Source organism: Corapipo altera, unplaced genomic scaffold, assembly GCF_003945725.1.
Source record: "Corapipo altera isolate COAL_440 unplaced genomic scaffold, ASM394572v1 22b, whole genome shotgun sequence".
In the NCBI taxonomy this organism is placed as follows: domain Eukaryota; kingdom Metazoa; phylum Chordata; class Aves; order Passeriformes; family Pipridae; genus Corapipo; species Corapipo altera.
The window spans coordinates 28,044,358-28,054,107 of record NW_020884876.1 but is presented as its reverse complement, the minus strand read 5'-3'; positions in this window follow the sequence as shown (position 1 = coordinate 28,054,107).

Genomic DNA, 9,750 nt, shown 5'->3' with positions numbered 1-9,750 from the left:
TCAGCTCCCCTTGGTCGCTTTGAAATTCACCCCCTCGTCTCCCGCCCCCGGTAGCCCCTGGGTCTGTCCAGGAGAGATGGCTGTTAGCGAGTGACTGTACCTGCCCTGTCTGTCAGGGTCGGTTGGTTGTTTCCATATTTAGTTACCACTTTAAAAGTTTCTTTTGCCTAGAAGTCGTTGCCGTTCCCTTCTGCCAACACGCCACCTCGCAGCGCGGAGCCTGGCTTGCCCTGCCGGCGAGCAGGTGATGCGCAAGGAGAAAGCCTGGCCCAGCTGCCGGGGGTGCCGAGGCGCCGCCGGCGCCATCCCCACCCGGCCTGACTCCCCTGTTTTCCAGGACACCCATCCTGCCCTGGGTCGTATTGCTGTGGAAACACAGACACACAAAAAAAGTCAATAACGCACCGTCTTGACCTGTAAATAGCGGAGAAAATTTGGATTTTCCTTAGAGCACCATTTCGGCGTCTTTTGGGGGGAAACTTGGCGCAAGCACTTTATCAGCGGCTGGAGATGCAGTCTCAAGAGGAAAGCTACTAACCGCCAATTGGAGACCGATATTTAATTAAGCCACTTAATCCGAACTCTCTTAAAAACGAAAACAGCTTTGTCGTGTCAAACTTTTATGTCCGTTTTATTTTCCTTTTGTGGTAATAGGAAACGTATTTATTATGCAGTGTTTGCTATTATTTCTGCTTTTTTTTAAAATTCTTTTCTACGACGAGACTCGTTTATTTTAATTTTAGCAAAGCCAGCTGCCATTGTTTTATGTATTTTAATTTTAACATTTTTTTTGAGATCAAATAAACGTGGGGAAAAAACCCAAAACAAAACAAAACCCCAAAACAAAACCAGCCTCAAAGCGTGGTCCGGTTCAGCTTCTCCCCTCGCATTCCCCGAGCCGGGATGGTGTCAAACCCCGCAGCGGGACTGAGAGGTACAGACAGAGCCGCGGAGCGATGCTCCAGGGAGCCGCCGGGGCGCCCTGGCTGCCTGCAGAGGGACTGGGCGGACCCCGGGGCCGGGGCAGGCTGTGCCACGCGTGGAGCAGCGCTGCCTCCGCTGCCTGCGCCGCCGGGACCGTGCCCCAGTCTCCGTCCCGCCGTTCCCAGCGGAACCGGGATAATTACAACAAGTGCAGGGTGAGGGGCTTGGCGCTGCTCTGTAGCCGCCTGTCCCCGCACCGCCGCTCGAGTCACATCATTCCTTTCTTACACCCGCCCCCCCCGGTCGGGGACACGAGCGGATCCCCCCACGGAGCCTCATGATAAGCCGGGCGGAAAGGGTTAGGAGCGAGCGGGGAAGCCGGCAGGGTTTGGAGGACACGCGAGCAGCGCAGTGGGTCGCCGGGGCATCAGGATATGGCCACTGGGCTCGGGTTAACCCGAGGGGGGAGGAAGGGGGGACAGGGGAATGATGCTTTGCCCAGTCTGCCCGTGACACCAGACCCGGGGCTAAACCGAAGCCGTGTCGCTGCCGGGGTCCCGCTGAGTTCAGCAGGTGACACCTGGGAAGGGGGTGTCTAAGGGGTGATCAGTTAACCAGGCGCGGCCGGGTGAGCGTCCCCTGCGGGAGCGAAGCCCGTGAGGGTGTCGCTTTCCCCTGCAGAAACAGGGCACCTGCCCCTCCGGTAACCCTGGGCTGCCGCAGTGCCCTGCCCGCCGTCAACACCCGCGGTCACCGCCCGTACCTGCCGAAGCGGCGTACGGTCTCGCAGGGCGGAAAGTTCATTGGGAGGGCTATTTCCCTTCATAAAAAACGACCGCTTTATCGGGGAGGGTCACCGTTTCTTACGGGCATTGATTTCTGGGCTATGGAAGCCAGTCGCACATCTTCGGGGGCACGCGTGGAGTCCTAGCACAGGAGTGATGCAGCGGAGCAAAATATCGCAAATTTTGGGAGTGTCGTTTTGTTTATTTGGTTTGGTCTGGGTATGTGCGCAGCGCGGGTAAAGCGGCGGCCGCCGCCGTGAGTGACCTCGGGGCAGCACCCCGCGGAGGGGTCCCGGGAGTGCCCGCCAGGGGTTGAAAGGGTGCGAGCACCCTCCCTCGGCCAAGCCGTCCCAGGCGCTGCCTCTGCGGCTGCGAACACGCGAGGTGGTGGAAAAGAGCGCAGCAAAATAGTCCCCGCTCTCTCTGTCGGGTCCCTTCCCCCGACAGATGAGCGCACCGCATGGCGCGGCTGGTGCTCGCAGCCGCAGCGCAGCGCTCGCCGTCTGAGGGGCTTTTTCTTCTTCTTCTTCTTTTTTTTTTTTTTTAACACTTCTTTGAAAGGGTTACCCAGCCGCATTCCCATTTTAAGGTTCAGCTATAGAGTTTGCATAACAACCGTTTGGCAGCCCCCCTCTCTTACACTCCGTTAACAAGCTGTAACGTATAGCTGCAGGTTGCTATAATCTCATTAATATTTTGGAAACTTGAATATTGAGTATTTCAGACCGCTCATTCCCCATATGCCAGGCCACTCCCGCTATGCTGGCTGGTTCCTTTCTCTCCATTATTAGCAATTAGCTCCTACCTTCCAAAGTCAGATCCAAGTATCCAAGATACTAGCAAAGGAATCAACTATGTGTTGCAAGCTAAGCATGCTTAATATCTCCCAAACAAACAAAGAGACAACATTTCTTTAAGTAATGAAGATGGATAAATCGCTTTATTGAGCTCGCGACAGTGTTTGTTTTGTATAGACTACCGCAAAGTTTTTTTAACAAGAGCGGGGACGCGCAGCAGACCCTGGAAGCAGTTTCGCCCGGTTTACTTCGTGAGGTTTTATCATCTTAAACGGGCTTTTATTTGAAAAGGGCGAGTCAGAAGCGCACTACCCGAGCGTTAAATTTTGGCTGAACGCTAACTGTCCTCCGGGGTGTGCGAAACAACTGCGGGGGCTGTGGGGGCTCGGGGAGGCTGTCGCCTTTGTGCGAGGCGCACGGCGGCTCCCTTGCCTTTTTTAGCCCGGGTCGCCGGACGAACCGCAACCGCCGGCTCCGGTGCGGGGGCTCTGTCCCGCCGTTTCGACGGTGGGGATTTCGGGGGGCCGGAGAGGGGCGAGGCGCGGCGGTGACGGGGCAGGAGGGGGGGCTCGACGGCCGGGGCGCATCGCCGCCTTGCAGCTCTCTGGCTGCTGTTTGCTCAACCTCTGGCCTCGGGGAGGGAGGAGGAAGGGAAGGATGAGGAAGGGTTAAACCGGGCCAGGGGAGACCAGAAAAGCGCAGGGACCGCGGAAGGGGGTGGAGGGGGGGAAGCTGGCCGTGGGGCCAGTGTTTCTTAATTAGAGCGGAGCGGACAATGCTTTGGGGCGGACAATGCGGGGGACAGGGGGGCTGGAGGGCGGAGGAGGGGGTCTGGCCTCGCTCCCGGCCGCGGTGCGCCGTGTCTGGAGCAGAGCACGCGTTGTCAGCTGGTGAGCGCAGCGGCCTTTCAGGCGGCTCCCCAGGGAGCTGCGCGCCCGCGGTGAGCTCCATCGTCACCCCCTCCCTTCCATCATCATCATCATCGGCCTCCTCCTCCTCGACGGCCCCCATCCCAGCCGAGCACAACAGCCAGCATTCAAGCCCCCTTCCCTCCCTCCCCTCGCACAACAGCAGCGCAGTGGCAGCCACGCCACCTCCCAGCAACCAGCAGCACGCGAGGGCACCGCCGGGGCACCTGAAAGAGTCAAAGCCAAAGAAAGGGAGACAAAAGAGGAGAAAAGGATACGCAGGAACGGCCCAGCGTGTCTGCTCCGACAGTGCGGAGAGGCAGGCGCCCACAGAGGGACGGGCGAGCCCACGCGGAGGTCGGGCATGCACACGCGCGCACATCCTTGCACACGCTCACAGGGGTCCGAGCCTCTGCCACAGGGATGGAGACACCCTCTGTTTCCTAACCTGCGGGAGCAGAGGAAAGCTCCCAGGCAGCTTTCCGCCCCACAGCCCCGTCCCCGCGTCGGGCACCTCCCGGCCCGTGTGCCGCTGTGCACCCCCGACAGCGGTGGCCCCAGCTCTGACAATGCCACCCACGGGCACCGACCCTGGTACCCAGCAGGAGCCGTCCTTGCGTCCGGTCACCCCCCGTCGCATCTGCCCGTGACGTGCCTGTCCAGTAGAGAAAAGTGCAGGGGAGAGTGGCGAGGGGTCGGTTTGGGCGTGAGTGAGGCGGGAACCCTGTCGGCCCGGCGTGGGAAGCAACCTCTCCGCGGGCAACCCAGCCCCGCAGCGCACAGGCTGGGGCGGCGAACCCCGGGGGACGAGGGGGCAAGTTGTCTGACTCCGGCCAAGTCCTTGCAACGCGGCTTTGCTCAGGGCTGTGCGTCCGCCGGGGCGCACCCAGAGCTGGGTTCAGGCCTCGGGAAGCCATGTGCTGCCCTGCCGCCATCCCCCGTTAACTTCAGGCGGACACTCTCTAAGTACGTTTTCCAGAGCTGCTGCACGACCGGGAGTGGGTGGGAGGAAGCGCGGTTCCGCTGGCTGCGCTGCCCTTGTGCGGTGGGTGAGCTGCCCATGTGCGGGGGGATGCGCTGCCGCTGCGGGCGCTGGCTATTTCCAGGCTGCACAGAGCAGAGCAGACAGAGAGGCCTCTTCTGAACTACTATGGAGTGGCTCAGGATGCCTTCGGGAGCCCAGCCAAGGCGTGTCAAAGGCGGTTTGAGCGGTGAAGCATTTAAATGCTACAATGGGTGGCTTTCTGGCGTGTGCTTTTCTCCCTCCCCGCTTAGGACCGGGAGGAGGGAGAAGGCGTTTTTATTGAGCTGCTCCAGGGGTGGGTGCGACACCCCCCAGCCCCCGGGGCCCCCCAGCCCGGTGCCGCAGCCGAGCTCTTCCCCGCGGGGCGCCAGCACCGGAGCGGCCGTCTCTGCCCCGTCCTGCAGCCGAGAGCGGGGAGAGCTCAGCTCCTCCACCGCTCCCCGCAGCTTTTCGCCCCCAGCTCGGTTTCACCGAGGCTGATTGGGGTGGGGGGTGCCGACCCGCCTCACCCACTGTAGCGCGGCGGGTCGCTGGGACGTGAGTTGGGAGCTTGGGACGAGGCGGGGATGGGCTCTCTGTAGTGCTGACACGGAAAGTGAGGTTTGAAGGTGGGAGATCAAATCTCCTCCGTTTCTTTTGTATTTCATCCCATTTCCACCCCAGTTTTTATATTTTCCTTTTTTTTTTCCCCTCTTCCCCCGGCTTTCCCCGCTCTGATCTCTTCCTATCTTCCTTTCCCGGCGCCTTGTGGCGGCCACCCGCTTTCCCCTGCTCTACATCGAGGCAGCAGCCCCGGAGAGGCGCGCTGCCGCCGCCGGGGTGTCCGGCAGAGAGGCGGGCGGCGGCGCGCACCCGCCGCGGGCGAGCGGGGCTGCAGCACTTTTATGGGGCGGTTAATCAACTGCACATCAGCGAGACAGCGCATCAGCCCATCTGCTTGATATATATTCAGAAGGGCTCCAGCCCTTTTGAAGTCTAATTTCTTCCCCGGGAGAACGCGCCGGGTAATTTACCATCATTTCCCAGGCAGGGCGGCCAGCGGGTTAACCCTTTCCCCAAGCTACTGCTGCGGGTTTTCCCCCCGAGCGAGCAGCTTTGAATGCCTTGGCGCCTCGCCGCAAACTTGTAAAAGTGCCTCTTTAATGGTACGTGACTCGCTGAAACAGGACACCCAGCCACCGGCACGGTAAACCCCTCTTCGGCTTGTCAGATTGGTGTTTACAAGACCTGTTTGGGACAAGCAAATCCCTCAGTCCTATGGGGTCAGCTCGTATCATTTCATCTCCAATCACCCACTGATATTTTTATGTTTCAAGAGGTTTGGGGTTTTGTTGTTGTTTCTTTTATTCCCATCCGCTGCTCAGAAACACAGTTTTATTCAGTCAGGTGCAAAAGGTACCTGGGATGGGAAGCGAGCAGCGCATTACGTACGGGCTGTAGTGCAAAACTGCGCTGCGCTGCAAAATCCCTCTGACTCAGAGTAACGGAGCCCGGCAAGTGCGGGAGTCGGGGTGGGACGGGACGGACACCATGTCGCCCCCCCGCCTGCAGGACTCCGACACTCGTGGGTAGCGCAGGACCCGTCGCCGCTGCCGGTGATCGCTGTGCTGGCGGCGCACCGGGACGGGATACGCCGGAGGGTGGCCGGTCCCTCTACCCCGTCCGGGGCCGGTGAGCCCGGGGATGATGCCTAACCTGCACCCAGTCCCCCGGCAGCTCTGGCTTGCGTCCCGACATCGACCCAGCAGAGCTGTCGGAGCTCTGGCCCCGGGCAAGGGAAAGGGAAAACGTTTGACTCTGCAAGCCCTTCCTCCCCTCAGGACTGCCAAGCCGGGAGATGGCTGCACCGCCGACGTGCACTGACTGAACTCTGGTTCAGGGGACACGTTGAAATAAGCCCGAGACCGTTGAGCGGCGGCACCTGCTTCCTATAAACCCCAAAAGCAAACCTCAGGGACCGGCCGGGGCAGCCGTCGCCGTGCCCTCAGTCTCCACCTGCACATCGCTTATCTACAGTCAACATTTTTATCCTGCTCGCTCCCGGCTCTGGGGCGGCATCCGCGACTAGCAGATACACCCCGGCCCCTCGCCACTCCCCCGGCAGCCAGCGGGCACCGGCCCCCCTCAGCTGGGGCCGCCCCCGCTTCTCCCTGGGAGCAGTGCGAGGAGGCCGGTCTTTTATTTATTTATTCATTTGTTAAATCCACCAGCCCAGCTTCTGAAAGAGTCGTGCACGATAATGTCTCCTGCAACATCATTTCGTCGAAGTCCCCTTCAAAAAGGGAGGGAGGGCATTTGTTTATTTATTTATTACACAGAAGAGCTAATTCTTTCACCTACGTATTTTACTGCTGGTGGAGGGGCTGGGAGAAGTCCTGTTGCTGGTTTCCATTGGAGCAGGAATAGACTGTCCACAGAGTCAGAGCAGAGCCGGGATGCAGGGGGAGCAGGGATCTCTGTCAGAGTGGGCACGGGGCTCTTTTGTACTCCCTTTGGAAAAGCAATGGAAAGTGGGCTAAGCACTTCCATACAGCTTGTCTGCTTTGGATTTCAGTTGCTGTGGGAAAAAATATTATTGTCATATTTGTTTTGTATGAGCCACATATTAGATTATATTATTATGTTTTTCTCATGCAAGTACTAATGCTAAACTGAGGGCCAGTGTTATATGAATATTCCCAAAAATTCCAACTCTCAATAAGCTGTGGTGATTTGTAGTATGACTGTCATAACTGTAACTCGATCCTACAGAAACAGTACAGCTTGACTGAAGCTCATATAGGGTACTACTTATATGGTCCTCAGTCCCTAAGGTGCCTCTCAGTGTCCTGGGGATGTATTACCCTGTCTGTGGAGAAAGACCCGAGGCCCAGCAATGTTAAGTGATTTGCTGTGGACAACAGTAACCCAAGACCAAAGGCAGGGCATGAGTGCAGGATGTGTGCCAACACCTTCTTGCACCACACACTTTCTTCCATTCACTTCAAAAACATTTCCAGTTGCAAGACTTTGCTCGAAGCAAAGGATGTTCATCAGGGACTGGCTTTTCACCTGCAGAGATGGTTCACCATGCCTATTGGTAGGGTCATCCTTTGCCAACGCCCGAGGAAGCAGGGTGCAGAGCAGTTAACTTGCCTCAGCTGTAGCCTTTTATTTTGAGTGGGCTGAGAGGGACGGAGAGGTGGAGTTTTTTTGCTGCAGGGTAAAGCTGAGCAGCATCTTGGGAAGGATGGCAACTAGATGCAGGCTTCTACAAGGAAAATGATTCTCCCAACTCATAGGTTGTTCCCTCAAGTTTGAAAATGCATAAATTGTTCCTGTTGGAACTTCCTTTCTGCTGCGGGTGAGAATATGAACCTGAGGTAGTTCTCCAGGGCATATGAGACTGTAAGGCACAGTTTGGCATGCAGAACATGCAGTACCATCCTTGATCGCCTCTCAGGTAGGAAGAATATGTGTTGTTTTTCTGAAATTAGCCGTACTTTAATGTTTGTGGTGAAACTGTGATAAATACAGCCTGAATTGTATTGCTATGTTTCACTGCTTACCAGAATGTCTTGCAAAAAAACTCTCATAGCAAATTTTCATGTGGTTCATCTCTGTTTGTGGAAGGACTTCTGGATTAAATCAGTTGTGATTCTATTACTTGGCTAGCAAAGCATCCAATCAACCCTCTTCCTTGCCCTACAATTTTGTTGCTTCCTTTTGGCATTGCAGAATATCTTGAGAGCCTTTTGTTTAAAAAGGCTTGAAAAACAGAAGTCTGGTGCTCTGGGGGTAGAAGCTGGGAAAGAAAGGCTATGAACTGCCATTGGATTCCCAGGGTTTGCCTGTTGGGAAAGATCATAGAAGCTCAGGAGCATTGCTGGCTGTAACTTTGGGAGTAGTAAGTAATGGTATTACTTCACTTGGATGCTGCTGTTGCTTGTGACTGCTGACTCCATCTCTGACACCCTCAGGGGAACTGCAGTGAACAGTATTCAAAGCTGAGGGTGAAGGAGTAATGTACTTTTAGAGGAAAGGCAGTTTTATTTGTTTAGCTAATTCTACAAAGACCACTAGGTATATCTGCAACGAAACCACTTCTAAGCTGGGCTCCTTTAGGGGTGTGAAGTATTTGTGCTGTGGTTTTAATGGGAATTTCCCAGCCTTGGCCTGCAGGTTTAGGCTGCTCCAGGGGCTGGGGCATGGTCCGGTGGAACTGAGGCAGCTCTGAGGGACTGGTAGTATTCTAGGAAGTTCCTAGTACTGCCATGCACCTGCCCGAGGCTTCTGTGATGCTTGGGTGACACTCCCTTGAAAGGTATTCCTAGGCCTGCACCTGCAAATCTTACACAACCAGAGCTTTTGGTGGCAGCCCCAGAGCACAACCAGCCTTATGCATTCCAGTGCTGAAGGGTCCCTGTCTGCCTGTTGTGGGGCTGTTCAACTACAGATATGTGTGTAAGAGACACTAACCTCTGTATATCTCAGGCTAAACAGGAGTTTAAAAAGTAATTCATAGCTTTTCCACTAGTATTCCCACCCCCAGAGGAAGTGACATCTGGAAAGAATACTTCTATCTTTGTTTTCCTTTCATTTTTCCAACTAATCAAGAAGTGTAAATAGAAGAGCATCATTCTGGCCCAGCTGAAATCAGTGGGTCAAAACTTACTGTAGAGACTCTGTGGTCATAATTTCAAGTGTTCTTAAAACCAGGAACAAGAAGAAGTTATTCTCCAAAATAGAAATAAGAAAAATGAAGGATGAGCATCTAACGTAAGACTTTTGGTTTTCAAAAGCTGCTGAGTGTTCAGAGGGTTTCAGTTGTTTCTGTGGCAATTGGGTGCTTAGCAGCAGAGGAAAACTTGACCTCTTACTGAAATACTGGAGTGATATCTGTTGGTGCATTTTAGAGTCATACTTATTACACTTACACACCTTGGTAACGTTGGTGGAGCTGTTGTAGGAATCTGACTTGAAGATTCCTGAAATAGATGGTGGTGCAGGATAATGGAGGGTTGGCAGGCAACACTGAATAAGGCTCTCCAAACTCTGCAGGAAACATTAGGAACAAATAGCTTGATGTCTTCCTTTGACAGACCTTTAGTTTGTTTATTCAAGTAAAAACCCAACAAATTATCAAAAATGACAACTTTTTTTATTTCTTCGTGAATATATCAATTTTGATGGCTCTTCTTGATTTTCAAAAAGTCAGATTTGAGAAATGTAAATGCAAAACATCGTCAAGGTGTCTTATTTGGCTGAAAGGAAAAATTAGAGACAATTCTGATAAATGCTATGGCCCACTTTACCCTTTAATCTCAGTTTTG